Genomic DNA, 15,927 nt, shown 5'->3' on the forward strand with positions numbered 1-15,927 from the left:
ATTTTTTCTTTTTGAAGTTTGATACTATGCTAGGGATTTTACACAACAGTTCTATAGGGTAGACTAAAGTCCTTCTTTTTTACAAATGGGTAAGTAATGCTGGAAGGCTGCAGTTTGTCCAATGGCATGTAAAACACAGTTTTCTCAGGCTTTGTATGACTTCAATAGCAGCATTTCTCAGCCTTGGTTTGCTGGCTGTGCAATTCTGGGAGTTGGAAGTCCACACAACTTCAAGTTGTAAAATCAAGAAACATAGTTCTATAGATATCCTTAGTCAAGAATCGTCTTAATCTGTAGAAGACTTTCTGATATAATACCCTGTTTTCCCCAAAGTAAGACATCCCCTGATAATAAGTCCAATTGGGCTTTTGAGTGCATGGCAATAAGAACAAGTGCTTATTTCAGGGTTCAAAAAAATATAAGATAGGGTCTTATTTTTGGGGAAACACGGTATGCCATATTAGACTTTAGTGCAGACTAGAATGAAGTCATACATGCACAGTTTTGCCATCTTGAGTTTAAATTCTAGGTTTTTGCTTCCGTTCTGAATTAGCAGTTACTTGCTATTCTCTTGATGATTTGTGAAAAGCCTGATCTGATCTAATAGTTTCTCTAGTCTGGGAACTGCTCCATTTCTTAAAGGCTCACAGATATCATAAACATGATTTTTAGAATAGTTTTATGTGTTCTTTTTTTTTTTGACTAGCTAATTTCTGGTAATTTCTGAAAATACACATTAGTAATGAAATAAACATCTGTGTTGTTATCCTTATGGGAGATTTGCATGCATTTTAAAATACCTTCCTATATGAAGCAGCTCTTGATTGTCCCATATATCTGCACTCCTAAATTATGAAATAACTTCAGAAATTAAGGAATGTGAAAAGAGCTAAAAAGCATGACTACCTTTTCCTAATTAGATTGCTTCTGATTTACCATAGTTCTGCCTGAGATTCTATGGGAGAGATGCCATAATTTTAGATTTGTAAGTCATTTACTTGCTGAAGGACCCTCCAGCTTGGCAAAATCTTTAAAACTTCCTTAATGCTCAGTATTAGGTCACAGAGGCAGCCTGTTCCGGGGTCACAGAAGACCCTTGGGAGAAGCTGAAAATGTTTTTCTGCCCTGCCTACTTAAAAAATAACGGTGTTAGAATGGAGAGAGTATAGAAGCAGGAAACAAAACAAAGGCAGGATGGAAAGTGTTCTACTTTGGTGCACAGCCGTTCGTTTGTTTCAAAACAAGCTTTGGCCACAGAACCCAGCCTCCTATTTCCCATGGGTGTGCATGGAATTTGTCACTCCCTTGGTAACATATGATTCTGTTTAAACACAACTCTTTGACTTAGTCCTAATAAGGCCAGCCTTTGAATTTTGCTTTATGTGCTGGTGGTGCCTCCCAGTGTTAAAAACCGTCACTGCCAGATGTCGAAATAAATTTAATATCTGTCAGTTTGTGGTTCTTTGGCATAATCATATTCCCAAAACTTTGTAAAGCAATCCAACACAAACAGAGGAAGAACTATTATTATATACAAGTACAGTGACTAGAGACACAATGTCTGCCATGGTTTAAAATGATCACACTTATTTTAGGACTTTAGGAGAACAGTATAGTAATTCAAAAGCACATAGCGGGGTGCTTGGGGGATACCAAAGTAGCCTTAAACATTTCTTTTGCTACTCATCTGGCTCTCTGCCAGCCAAGATATTCTCAAGTAAAAAAAGCAAACACACACAAGATGCTGGAATGTTACAAAGGACCAGTATCCCACATAATTATTTGTAACAATGCTGATTTGCCCTGTGCTGCTCTCTTGGTTCCTGCTATAGAAGAACTATGCAAAGGCTTAAAAACTACCAACTAAATGGCAATTAAATCAGAGGTGGGATTCACTTCCCTTCCCTACCGGTTCGCAAGTGTGAGCACACATGCGCACGACCTTCTGCGCATGTACAGTAGTCGCACATTACATCCAGGCAGGTGGGCGGAGCCTCCCACAGTCATTGCTACCGGTCCGTGCGATCCGGACAGAACTGGCTAAATCCCACCATTGACTGGTAAGCCACAAAAAGGGATATTTTATCATGCTTGGTGGATATCTAAAAAGCTAGAATTTGGATTCAAGCATATTAAAGCTTAATATATAGGGCCAAAGATCTTTCTTTTGGGACTGATGGACAAAAAGTTGGAAAAAAGTCACTGAATTTTCTTTTTGTGTACAATAGCAAGATTATTGTGTACACAAAAATTGAAAAATTTGATACTACCCACAATGGAGGAATGGTTAGTGGAAATGATGGAAATTGCTGAGATGGCTAAATTGATTTCGCTAATCAGAGAAAAGACAATATTTACATTTATTTTACGGACTGGTGTAAAAAGAAAAAAAATGATTTTATGCTATATGGTTTTGATGATTAGATAGGTTAGATTATAGAAAAATGAGAACCATGTTGTAAGCATAGAGTAAGAAGATTAAAGTTATAATTGTGGTTATAACTACTTTAAAGAAGATTGGAAGCCACCTCTTGGATCTTGTTTCTTTCTTTTCTGTATTTTTATTTTTTCCCCTTTCTTGCACTTTTATTTTTCTTTTTTCTTCTCATATCAGTTTATATTATTTTGAACTTTTTACAAAAACTTTAATAAAATCATTCATATATATACATATACATATACATATATATATATATATATATATATATATATATATATATATATATATATATATATATATGTATATATATATATACTACAAACTGAGGTATGAAGGTAGGCATGTTGCTTTGCGCAGCCTTCAATGAAAATGTTTTCTATAACCCCGATTATGTAGAGATACAAAGGAGAAGCAAAGCACTCTTATGAGGCTTCACATAGACTTACTGCCTCTTCATCTCATAATTATCTTGGAAGAAATCTACAAAATAGATTTACAATAAGAGAACCCAAAATACAATTATAGATGCCAGTCAAGCCACAGATATAATGAGCCTTAAGTATGAGCCTCAAGGGTTTAGTAATGCTGATTTAGAAAAAGAGGCCAAGTAGTATGAGCTCACATAATCAAGATTCTCATTCACTCTAACACTAAGCTTATAATGAAAAAGAAAAGGCTGCCATGTAAACAGATCAAGATCAGCTTCCCATTCTGGTCAAGGTGTTAGATTTTACTGATGAGATCATGAGAAAAATCTCCTGCAATCCAAGGGTACTGTAAATTCAGGGCTATTACCAGTTATTGCTTAAAACTGTGCAGATGTGCATTCACATACATGCACACTGTAACTCTTTGGATACGGCCATAATTGGGAGCTGTAGTTGTAATTTATCCATCCTTGCTTAAGGAAATATCTTTTGAAAGCAGTACAATTAATAACAGCAACCACACACAAAATAACAGGGCAAATTAAACTGACATTATGAGTGTTTTGCCGCATGGAAAAGTGGAAACTTTGCAAGGCAATAATGCTGCCACTGGATTCCCTTCACCATTTTTTGCAAGAAACAAAAGCTTTTCTTGACAGTTCTTGGTGGCAGAAGGATCTCTGCCTGAAGGCTTTGGACAGCTCCTTTTTCAAGAATGTGGTAAAGATGGATCAAAGACAGGAATTTCCAAGTTATTGTCAGCTTTTGGACATTCTCAGTGCGAGAGAAAATATGAGATTCCATCTGTCTATGATTAGAAATGATGATGTTGTGATCTGTTTTTTGTTAGTAAGAGTTTCACTTTGTAAAAGACTCTTTTACTTCACTTTCACATCTTTCTGCTGGCAGGGACTATCACAAAAAACAGTGGAAATGCTTATGCCACAGACTGCTTCTTCAAGAAATCTGAAAATGGTGAAAACGAATATCAGGATTAGCTCTTTTTTCATTCAGGGCATATGAATGCAATGTGTCATTTATGAGATACTTGCTGATTCAGCTGTAGTGTCTGCATGGTTTTAAACCACCTAAGCTGGATCCACATGTTAGTAGGGAGTTGAAATAAAGCAATGAATTGTCTATCTGTGACTTATTCTGCTGCACTGACTTTTGTTTCAATTTTTCATCTGCAGAGGGAGCCATCAGGCAAGGGAAAACTTTGAGAGAGCATTTGAATTTATTCAGTATTGCAGAAGAATCTTCAAGTAACTTTTTCTAATCCTAAAACCTGGTAAATAATGAGATGTGATTGGAATTGTATCACAGCAACATATTCCTCAGCTCAGCCTGACTGAACACAACCTTCTCTTCCCTGGTGGAGCACTGCAATAGGTCTCCATCTCTGGTAGTACTTCAGGTCTCCATAAATATCCTTTGTCCAACACAGTCTTTCAGGCATTTTGGTAATGTAGGCATTTTATATGGTTGTACTCTCACTTCACTTGGCTCTTAGATGGGAAGCAATTACAGATAACTTGTTTCTTTGTGTTATACATCAAGAATGATGTGTATTAAGGGAAGTCATGGAAATAAATTGTGCCATTAAAATTACCCCATCAACTTTACCACCCGAAGTAGGCTTCAGGTTTTGATGAGGAGGAAGAAGGGGAAGCAATGATATCTATTCTTACTGTGGTCAGGCCAATTCCTCAAAACACACCTTTTTTTTCATTTAGCTTTCGAATGGTGACAGCAGCAAAAGTTTTCCCTTTCTCTTGAAGTGTTATGTAGCAATACCTCCTAGAGGGAAGCTAAGTGCCTATAAGCAGATGTGTTGTGGCTGGGTAACAAGGAGCAGATGCCCACCCTTCCAAGACAGGTTATCCAGGGGCCCTTTCGATTTCTGGAGCCTGGCCTTGGAGCCTAATCCTAGCAACTGCCTGCTTAACCAGATGCAGGATTAGGTAGCATCACAAAAACCATCATGGTCCTGCAACCCTTGCCTTCCCACTTTACAAATCATGAAGGGGAGCTGATGATTTTGCCCTGCAGAACATGGTGGACTAAGAGGTGAGGAGCTACACAGCCATGCATAATCCAATAGAATGAACCCCCATATAAAATTATTAAGGAGAAAGAGACCACTACATCTTTGGGAGCAACTTGCCATGGTACTTTGATAAGTAGACTGCATAGGCAGGATGATCCAAGATTTCTTGCTGTCTGAAGCAGAGCAGCCAGTGGTATCCCTCACATCTTAAAGCAGTACATCCACCCAGATTGGCAAGTTATTTTGCCATCTGCAGCAGAAAAGTTCACAGATACTTCCCTTCCCCTCAAAGTAGAAAATAAATGAAATTTTTAATAATTTGGTGTCTGTTTGAAACAAAGAAAGAAGCAAATCATCTCTTTTGTTTAACACACTTTATAAAGTTATCACAGAAGATCTGCAATGGAAATACCATCTCCGTTGTCAATTTCAATTGTGTTCCATTATATAGAAGCAAAGAGGATATATCTACAAATAAGGGAAGAGAGCGGTTTGTGTCTTCATTCTGGGACACATTTGGATGTCCTTGGAAATGCATCCCTGGATATGAATCTGTTTTTTTCCCCTACCTTCCATCTGAAAATCTACTATTTACTATTAGTAGAGACGTTCGGTTAAAGAGAAGCAGAAGTGTTAGTGGTTCTCATGCCATTTGTATTTTCAATGCATTCTCAGGATTGTGACTTTTTACCCTATTTTGCTTCTAAGTGAGATTTTAGACTTGACTGTTCCTTTAAAAATATTTTTGTGAGTAGCCCACTATAACTGGCATTCTCCATTGCACAGAATCTCCCGGGTTCCTGTTTTGATAGGTAGTGTTACTTACTAATTTTGATCTTCCAAGATTATTCTCTTCTCTAAAGAAAAAGAAAACAAATTAAAATATAGTTTCCCATCTCAAATGAGCAATTTTCTTGGAATTGTAGGGTAATCTCAAATTCCAGGCAATCATGTGGAAGCCTTTGGCTCCTGGTTTAACTCTGCTCAAATCACCTCAGGCTCTCTTCTTCTGTTTTCCTTGGGCAGTGCCTCAGTTATTGGCCAAATGTGTCATTCTGCTGTCCTTAAACTGAGGATGATTGTGCTTTGCACACATAGGCACATACAGATTTATTAGGAATATTGTTCTATTGATCCTAGGCTTGTGATTGTGCTTCTGTCTGGCAACCTGATTCTGAAATTTTCCCCCTTAGTCCTTCCAGTCTTTAGAATCCTCTCCTGTTTTTCTCAGTATGGCCTTAATCCAGCTTTGGAATTCCTGGCTCATGAACTGAGCAACCATCCTAGCTGAATATTGTTAACTCAGTCCTTTGTACAATTATTTCATTCTAGACTTAGATAAGGAGGACTTAAAGTCCAAAACTAAGGAAACAGCAACATGCCCAGAGGTTAGAAATGACATCTTGAGAAAGTAGTCACATTCACTGGCTTACGTTCTATACTACTAAGTCATTATTTCTTTTTCCCATAATGTTTAGTCGAACCACAAAGGGCCACACAAACAAACCAATCTTTGGCTTAGTGCAGGAGTCTCCAAACTTGGCAACTTTAAGACTTGTGGACTTCAACTCCCAGAATTCCTTAGTTAGCAAAGCTGGCTAAGGAATTCTAGGAATTGAAGTCCATAAGTCTTAAAGTTGCCAAGTTTGGAGACCCCTGGCTTAGTGTAAGGTATGAATTGAATTTCGGTATGTGAAACCAAGAGTTTATATTTTTAACGTGATGATAGAAAGCTTGATGGACTGAGTATGTGAAAAATGGTTAGGAGGAAAAAACCTTGAAAAAAATACTTCAGCTAGAAAAGCACATATGGTGGGAGAGTGGGCTTTTCTAAACAGTCAGTTTAAACTCCTAGCTTGGTCTTAACCTTTGTAAGATAACTTAACATTTATAGATTGTAGTATACTTCTAAGTCAACCACAACAGTGGGAGACTTTTAAAGGGAAACAAGAGATAAAAAGAAATAATTTTTTTTTTAGAATTGTGTTTTATATTGTTGAATATTATTTTGAATGGAAAAGCAGCAGAACAGATGATGTGTACTTAATATTCTGTCTGGCAGTTGTTTTCTTGATCTAAATGATCTTTGCTTCTTTCCATATAAACACATCTGGATTTGTATATGTGTAAAAAATTCATAACACACCCACACCACATTCACACAAGAATCCCAATAAAAACCTATAAAGTTTTCAGGAGTTTGCTTGGTGGATGTGTCTCCCCCTAGTGGCTTGACCTGGAACATGAGCACAAGCAAAAAAAAAAAAGGTTCTGTAAATTCTTGAGACTGCCTTTGTGGAAGCATTTTTCAGTTAGAAAATAATGGGGATAGTTCTGTACCATTTTAAAGTGACACTGGGGTGGGGAACAGTAAAACAACACTTCGTTTTCACAATGTCCAAGCAAATACATTGGTGAGAGTTAGAAAGTGTGACATTAATTATGTCCTGCTATTGAATAACAGTGTTCTCTTCTCAGTTTTAGAACATAGAGCAAATGAGTTTCAGAACAAAACGTTTCTGGGGTGTCAAACTCAAGGCCCAGGGGCCGGATCCGGCCTGCAGGATACTCAAATCTGGCCTATGAGGCCGCCCTGAAAACTGTGAAGGACCGGCTCATGGTGCTTCTGCCACTGAAAACGGGCTCCCGAGCTCCATTTTCAGCTGCCATGGCCTCCTGAAACCCTCTGCCACGGAAAACGGAGCTCCATTTTCAGCTGCGATGTGTGTCCCTCCTGAGCTCCGTTTTCACTGGCAGAGGATTGCAGGAGGCTGTGGCAGACGAAAACTGAGCTTGGGAGACCGTTTTCGCTGGCAGAACACTGAGGCCACCACAGGTGCCCCCTGACAGGTGTGACATCAAGCTGGCCATGCTCACCCTGGCCACGCTCCCCCCAGCCCCCCTGTGGTCAAACACAACCTTGATGCAGTCCTCAATGAAATCGTGTTTGACACCCCTGCTCTATTAGGATGCTGGCAATCTTCTATTTCATCCATTTCTTTTCAGATATCAATTTTGGTCAAATTCAGTCATGTCCTTGTTGACCATTGTTAGACAACATTTTTTATGGTTGTTGAAAAATTGCTATTGAAGGCACCATGCTGGAAAAGACCCGTAGAAGAGAGCTACATACAAAACAGATTATTTTGTGGACTGAATACAGCTTTCCAAATTCTTTTTGGTAGCACTAATACATCCTCAGCTTGGAAAAGCCTTGCCATGTAACATCTTCCAAAGAAGACCATCCATCAATAAGAAGGACCCAAAAATATCCTAAGGGGAATTGACTCTTCAGGCAGGAGGAACTAGAAGCATTTGCCTACTCACACAATGGGCACAACTTTTAGTTGGCAGTAGAATGAGGTATATGATTAGTCCTGAAGATTAATCATCTCAATATATGGTGGGCTCTAGATTCTCCCAAATGGCTGATAGGCCAAAGGAAACAGTAGGTCATAAAATAGGAGAAGGCTTCATAAAATGTTAAGTTTGGCGTCAGTTATTTATTTGGGATAAATAGAGTCCTAGGGATATTTTGTTTCCAAGAAGGCTTTGGAGCCAGAGGGCACCAAAAGGACCTGGCAAATGCCCAGAAAAAACAGGTTCAAAGCTAGTGTTGAGAAGTACTTTATCCTGAGTCAGTTGTGTACACGCTAAGGAAACAGGAAAATTTTCTTTTTTCTTTTCCCAAAATGTTTTGACAAACTCAGGACCCCCAGATGATTTATTTATTTATTTGTATCCTGCCTTTATTATTATTACAGATATATAACTTAAGGCAGCAAACATCCAACATACCTGCCTCATCCAGTTTTCCCACAACAACAACCCTATGAGGTGAATTGAGCTCAGAGTGACTGGGCCAAAGTCACCCAGCTGGCTTTCATGCCTAAGGCAGAACTAGAACTCACTGCTTCCCACTGTTTTGCCTCCAGCCCCCCCCCCCCCCGGGCCTGGCCCCCTGCCAGAAAGTGAATCAGAGAGTGAGGGGGAAGGGCTGTCAGGGCTCCCCTCTGCAGGGCCAGCCTCTCTGGCTCAGCTCCAGGAGCCAGAGGCAGGCCAGGTGGAGAAGGTGATGAGGCCTCTGTCTCCTGTATCTTCCCCCGCCCAGGAACGCTTCCAGACCCAGCTGTGGACAATCAGTCCTGGTTATATCCCCGGTTTCATAGACAAGAGAGGCGGGAACAACAGAAGAAGAGGTTGAGCAGGCCTAGAAAGTGCTGAGTCACAGAGCCACACCCCACAGGGTACAAAAGCAGGAGGGCTGCTCTACTACTTTGTGATGGACAAACAAACTGACTGGAGAAAACTTGAGCTGAACTATTTGACTGAGCATTTGGCCTGGATTGCTGTTTGTTCCTGACTTCCTGGTTGCTCCGGTAACATCAGGGAAAACCTTGGCAGATGTTTTCTGGTTGCTGCCAGAGCTGATAGCTGCCGTGGACTAAATTGCTGGCTAATTGAGTCAGTTCACGTGCCTCCCGGACTGAGGTGGGGGGACAGGACACCAACCCTGGTGCTTTAACCAATGATCTAGTTCATCTGACAACTAAGTATCGGTCCTTTGCTAAAATTCTAGGCACACAGAATGTTATGAAACAAGATGGAAATGGTTATGATTAGCTCAGTTGACACTGGTGTAATCCTTATCACACTTTATATTTGATGAACAAGTACATGAAAGAGTGGTAATGCCGGTGATAAAGCACATACACACAAACACACCCCTTTATTTCTTTATAAGTACTACACATACATACACATACTTTATAAGTACTACACATACATGTAGTTTGTTATTGGACAATTGCTGATAGGAATGAGATCATAATTTGGATATTGATTTGATTTGAGTTCTAGATCAATTTAAGCTCAGAAATAAGAAAGTACCGTATATACTCGAATATAAGCCGATCCGAGTATAAGCCGAGGTCCCCAATTTTACCCCAAAAACTGGGGTAAACTGGGGACTCGAGTATAAGCCGAGGGTGGGAAATGAGGCACCTACCGGTTGGAGAAACCCTCCCTCCCTCAGCTGAGAAGGCTGGCGGCTCCCCCGCCCCGCCCTCTCACTGCACCGGCAGGGCTTCCGTCCGGTAAAATGTGAAAAAAAGAAAAAAAAAACTCGAGTATAAGCTGTATATACTCGAGTATAAGCCGAGGGGCTTAAAAAAAAAACACTCGAGTATAAGCCGTATAGACCCGAGTATAAGCCGAGGGGACGTTTTTCAGCACAAAAAATGTGCTGAAAAACTCGGCTTATACTCGAGTATATACGGTAATTGTGGATGTTCTGGATGGGTCCAGGTTCTATCTGGTCAGTAGTTTGTTCAGAATAAAGACGAAGCTAGATGAGCCCAGAAGCTACACAATGAAATTGATAGCTAACTCTTAATTTACTATTAATCTAATCTAGCATTTTCGGGAATAGTACCTTAAATATAGAGATTTAGAATAGGCAGATAATATAGCATTTCACAGATGCATTGTATGATGAAGAGCCACGCAATTAACCTTTCTTGACAGGAAAATCTGCATGAGGATATTGTGAGGCAATGGGGAGATTACCACTTTTTGCAGATTCTTTGCTGCTGGGAGACAATATAGCCTTCCATAGTTGCCTCTTTCTTTTTTTCATTTGGCTTGCAAGGATTTTACCATAAGGTGAAGTCTACATTCATATAAAAGGCACACCAGCTGCTGTGATGATCGTAGCTTCTGATCATCATAAATCATCATCATCACCACCCCTGATGGTGGTGGAACTGCCACATGATGTACCATAGGGGGCTTCATGCTAGAATGTACACCGAATGAATCTAACTTTTTCTTTTTAGGGACCATTTAGTTAGCACCAGTCATGCAGATTACTACAGAATGTACAATTTGTCAAAAACTTCTAGTTTCTTCTGTTTCTTGAATTTGATGTGTTTAATGTTTTTTACTGGTTTTACTGTTTTTAAAATGTTTTAATTTAATTTTTTAAAAAAAAATCATAATATATTTTCTGAATTGTAAGCCTCTCAGAATCATTGAGTTTGAAACTGAAATTGAATTCATTCACTCACTCACTCAAAAAGTAAATGTGACATATTTGTCATTTTCTGGATTGTTACAAGCTGGCTCATAACTGTTGTCTCGTAAGATAAAAGAAACCGAACATATTCCTCAAAGAGAAAAACAATTAAATGCTTTTTCTGTACATTCTAAATGCTGTAGCTTTAACATTTTAGTGCAACTACAGCTTCAATGCTGCTTGGTTGGGTAAGGATCCCTCTTTGAACCCATCCTTCTTTTTCTGGAGGCAGAGGTGATGGTGGCTGTAGATTTCCATATAGTAAGTAGGAAGTTTATAAGTGGAAAATTGGACCCCTGTGACTCATTCATACTTCATTATAAATCAACAGCAGAACTGCAGTTGCTTATATCCCAAGAGTAAATCCTGCAGCCAGTTAAACTTCATTTCATCCTGTCAGCACCATGGTCCCACAAGAACTCAACTTGCTGCCTGCTCTCTAAAGCAGCATGTGGTGGTGGTTGCTATCGTTGAACCAGGGGATGTTGGGAAAGCATTCCAAAGAGCAGAGCGAGGGGAGAAAGTGACTGGTTCCAAAGTGTACACTTCAATGTCGAGGAAGTTTATGAGACAGATTTTAAAGTATGCATTTCTGTGGTCCTCCAAAAATATGCCGAGACTGGAATGTGTAATGAGAGACCTCAGCAGGGAAAGGGGAGTGCATACTTGCCTGGGTTTCTTTTTATTTATGAAACAGAATAGGTTGATTGGTGATGTGGTGAGAAAAAAAATGATATGCTGGAAGATTTGCTTTCCTGAACAATGGCCACCCAGCTACACTATCATTTTGTCAACTGGCCGAGTCTTTAAGGTTAGACTTGAGATTTCACTGGGCATGATTTTCTTTTAACAAAAGGAGCCTCTGGGATTAATCTGCAATATCATGCTAGCTGAGCACAGGACTGGTACTTGGTGAATTGTTAACATTTGGCTGGATGTTGGGTCTCTGTTGTCAGCCACTTCTCCATCTTGTCTAGGGGGATACTCATCTGGATTAACCAAAAGCACAGCTCCATGAGCAAATTATCATTTCAGGTGCACAAAAAATAGGTTATAATCTAGGCATGGTGCTTTAGGGTAGGGGTCTGCAAACTTGGCTCTTTTAAGACTTGTGGACTTCAACTCCCAGAGTTCCTCAGCCAGCAAAGCTGGCTGTTGAAGTCCACAAGTCTTAAAAGAGCCAAGTTTGCAGACCCCTGCTTTAGGGTAACGTTTGCTGTTGGGAGAGCAAATTGTCTTGGGTACTACGTTGGACCAGCTCATCCCTGAACCTACAATTTCATAGCTTTATTTCCTAATGGATTTCTGAGAGAGAACATAACAATAGCCAATCTTCTTCCCTGCAACTGATCATCCGCTGCTCATTGGAAGTCCATTAAGGCAATATATCTACTGCTGGTGCTCCTATCAATGATGATTATTGACACAAGCAGTTTTTTGGAGACAGCTCACTGGACCTCTCTTGTGTGAAGCCTAGGATTGATGGAAGGATTGTTTGTATGGTGTGATCTGTGACCCACCTTGGACTGTATTTGAGGGGAGAGACTGTGTAGGAGTAAGCTCCCCATTGGCAGCATAGTAGCCTTTAGATTGCTGAATGTCTAGAGGGCAAAGGCAATCATTTGCTGAGTTTGTAATAGAGAGAAAGTGTGATTGGTTAGAGTTAGTGGGGGGTTGAGTATGGTTGATAGAGGCCATAGACTGAGAAGTGGAATGGAGTGGGGAGCAAAGGGGGCAGGTGGAGAGAAGAGGACAGGCTGTGGAAGACATGATGAGAATCTGAGAACAGGATGCAGACAGGGACAGTGAGTCTGGTGGTGATTACGCAGCTAAAGTTCATTTGTAAAACTCTTAGGATTTCTTAGTGTGTTAGATTTTCCAAAATAAATAACATAGTACAATCCTCTGTATGTGTATTCAACCATTTAGAGAGTTTAGTTGGCCTTACTATCATGTAATCATATATAACATTGTCTCCTTAGTACTTGTTTATTTAAACACAAGAGCAACCTTGGACATACATGGTAGCTAATGCAGTTACACAAAAGGTTCTTGAAAGGGTTTGGGGACTCTGGTTGCTTTTATAAATTGTTGAGAATCTGGAAAACTTATGTTATTTATTTTATATAATTCAGAACAGGATTGGATTTCAGAGTTATTACAAGGAAGGTGATTAAATGCAAAATGGATTTAGAAGAATTGGAAAACACAAAGAAGACGAGAAGCCAACAATTGGGAAGTAGGATTACATGGATTCAGAGCAGAAGTACAAACAGAACGCAAACAAACCTTGAGATTCCAACTATGAAGAAGGAAGCATGGTAAGCCCTATGCATAATTTAAATGAAACTCTTCAAGTTATTCTCCTTGCAGATGTTTTAGAATTACAGTTCTCATAACATGCCAATGTTGGTAGATAAACTCATTAAGTTGAACTAGTAATTTTAATTGTTTGGGATTTGTCAGTTGCAAAAGAGTAGGACCACACACGAAGTTCCAATTAAACTGATTTATTACTAGCCATGACTATGAAACGGAATCTACTCAGCTAATAGCACTATGTTGATATTAGATAAGTGTCAACAGAACTCAAGAGAGGTTGGGTTTAGTCTATTTGTGGCTATATAGAGACTGTAGGCTGATTCCTCTTTTGACTCTACCCACAGGTTCTGTCACTTTTTTTCCTACAGGGTTCTCGGTCTGGTCTTTAAACAACTTTGAATGTAAAGCTGAGTTCCTCATTTGGCAGTTTCTATTGCTAGTGCAGATAAGGTAGTTTCTTTTACTCAAAACTACAAAAACAAAAACTAGTTCTGATATATCTCTTATTAGCCTAGCCTTTCATTCATATCCATTCTTGCTTTTGCAGTGTCTTCCATATTTTCACTGTATTTTCAGTTGCAAGATAACATGACCACTGATGGATTTTCATTGACATTGGAACATGAGTTTAAAGGTATGGCAAAATGTAAGATGTTAGGGCACCCCTAAGAAATAAAACTTGTAGGAGAAAGAGAAAACTAAAATGAACAGTAGCAATCATGGTCAACTGTATAACTGACCATTTCAGAATTACAGTACACATCAAGGTAGATAACTCAGAAGTTGGAACTTACCCAAGTCCCTCTTCTTATGCTTGCTACTGTCCATAGGAATAATTTGCTTTTTAGAACCTTAGATCTTTTCACTTTTTTGTTATCTTCTGATTTTTTTTTTTGGTGCAAAAAGTGAGGAATTCCTGTTGGAGGATATACATCCGTGACCTTATATGAGACCACAGAGACTCTGAGGACATTACATATTAACTGATGATACGAGCTCATCTCATTCCATTGCAGGGGGCTTAGGGGAAAAAAAAGCAAACATTGGGAAGAAGCAAGATCAATGGGAGATGAGGTTTTAAGGATGTCATTGTATATGTGAATGAAAGCCAGCGTTTGAAGTCTGGCTTCATGAATTTACAGTAATATCTTGTTTTCTTAATTGGAAAAAAAAACTTGTTCTGGTAAGTCAAGTTCTGTCATCTTGAATCACAAAACAACTGTTCCACTGTGGGGACTCTGAGTCAACACCACTGACCATTCCATTAAGAGGACACATCCCTTAAACAAAGGCTGCAGGAGCCCTGCCAGGAAAACTTTAGACAGGAAGACCTAGCATAGCTTTCTTCAACCTGATGCATGTTGAGACTACTGGTCCTGGAATTTCCAACCAGCCTTTTGGGAAGACCTCAGGAGGCCTTTGAACTGGAGAAGGTTCACCTAGAAACTTTGTAAGAAAGAACCAATATATTTCTTCCCGTCCAAATGACTCTCATTAAGGTTTTACAGGAACAAAAGATAATGTTTTTAAAGGAAAAGACCTGGGCTACCATGAGCTGCCTTTTGCATGAGAAGTTTTTTTATTTTTTTATTTTTGTTCGTTTGTCACAACATTGTATATAAGCATAAGCATGAAATAATTATACGATATATAAGCATATATATAACCATAAGTATGTAATAACTATATGAAATTGAATACAATCAAAGGGAACATTAGGACACGAACGGTAGGCACGTTGGTGCTCTTATGCACGCCCCTTACGGACCTCTTAGGAATGGGGTGAGGTCAATAGTAGATAGTTTTTGGTTAAAGCGTTGGGGATTTTGGGAAGAGACCACAGAGTCAGGTAGTGCATTCCAGGCATTAACAACTCTGTTACTGAAGTCATATTTACTGCAATCAAGATTGGAGCGGTTCACATTAAGCTTAAATCTATTGTGTGCTCGTGTATTGTTGTGATTAAAGCTGAAGTAGTCTTCAACAGGAAGGCCATTGTAACAGATGATTCTATGAGTTAAACTCAAGTCATGTCGAAGGCGGCGGAGTTCTAAATTTTCTAAACCCAGGATTTCAAGTCTGGTGACATAAGGTATTTTGTTGTGATCAGAGGAGTGGAGAACTCTTCTTGTAAAATATTTCTGGACATGCTCAATTGTATTAATGTCCGAAATGAGGTATGGGTTCCAGACACTTCACATGTAAACAGCGCAGTGAAGTAAAATCACAGTTGCCACTGCATGAAGCTTTCTCCCATAAAGAAAGCAACTGGTTAAAAAACTTGCAGTGTATCTGCGCTTAAGTTGACAGCATGCTGTCGACTTCAGGAGATGATACAGAACTCCCTTATAGGATATCTGAACACCCGTGACAGATAGACTGAAGTATTAGAAATGCAAAATGTCATTTTTCAGGTTTAATTTCATATGAAGCCAGAGCACCTGTCTTCACAAACAAGAGAGAAGTAGCAGCAGACTTTGCAGAAATACCGACGTTTTGAAGAGGGGAAAAGCTTTTCAAATATATATGCAGGGGTGGGCTTCAAAATTTTTAGCAAGATGTTCTCTGCCGGTTGCTGGGTGGGCATGGCCATTGTGGGTGTGGCCTAGTC

General features: G+C 39.4%; 1 long non-coding RNA gene across 1 annotated transcript in view; it reads left to right on the top strand.

Annotated features, from left to right (window-relative positions):
• LOC131196045 (uncharacterized) overlaps nt 1-15,927 on the top strand; it is a 51,637-nt gene that overhangs the window by 17,828 nt on the left and 17,882 nt on the right. The window contains exon 2 of the long non-coding RNA XR_009154613.1: nt 13,130-13,315. This is a non-coding gene — a long non-coding RNA (uncharacterized LOC131196045). The remainder of the gene's footprint in view (nt 1-13,129; nt 13,316-15,927) is intronic.

This window comes from Ahaetulla prasina, chromosome 3, assembly GCF_028640845.1.
Source record: "Ahaetulla prasina isolate Xishuangbanna chromosome 3, ASM2864084v1, whole genome shotgun sequence".
Taxonomy (NCBI): Eukaryota; Metazoa; Chordata; class Lepidosauria; order Squamata; family Colubridae; genus Ahaetulla; species Ahaetulla prasina.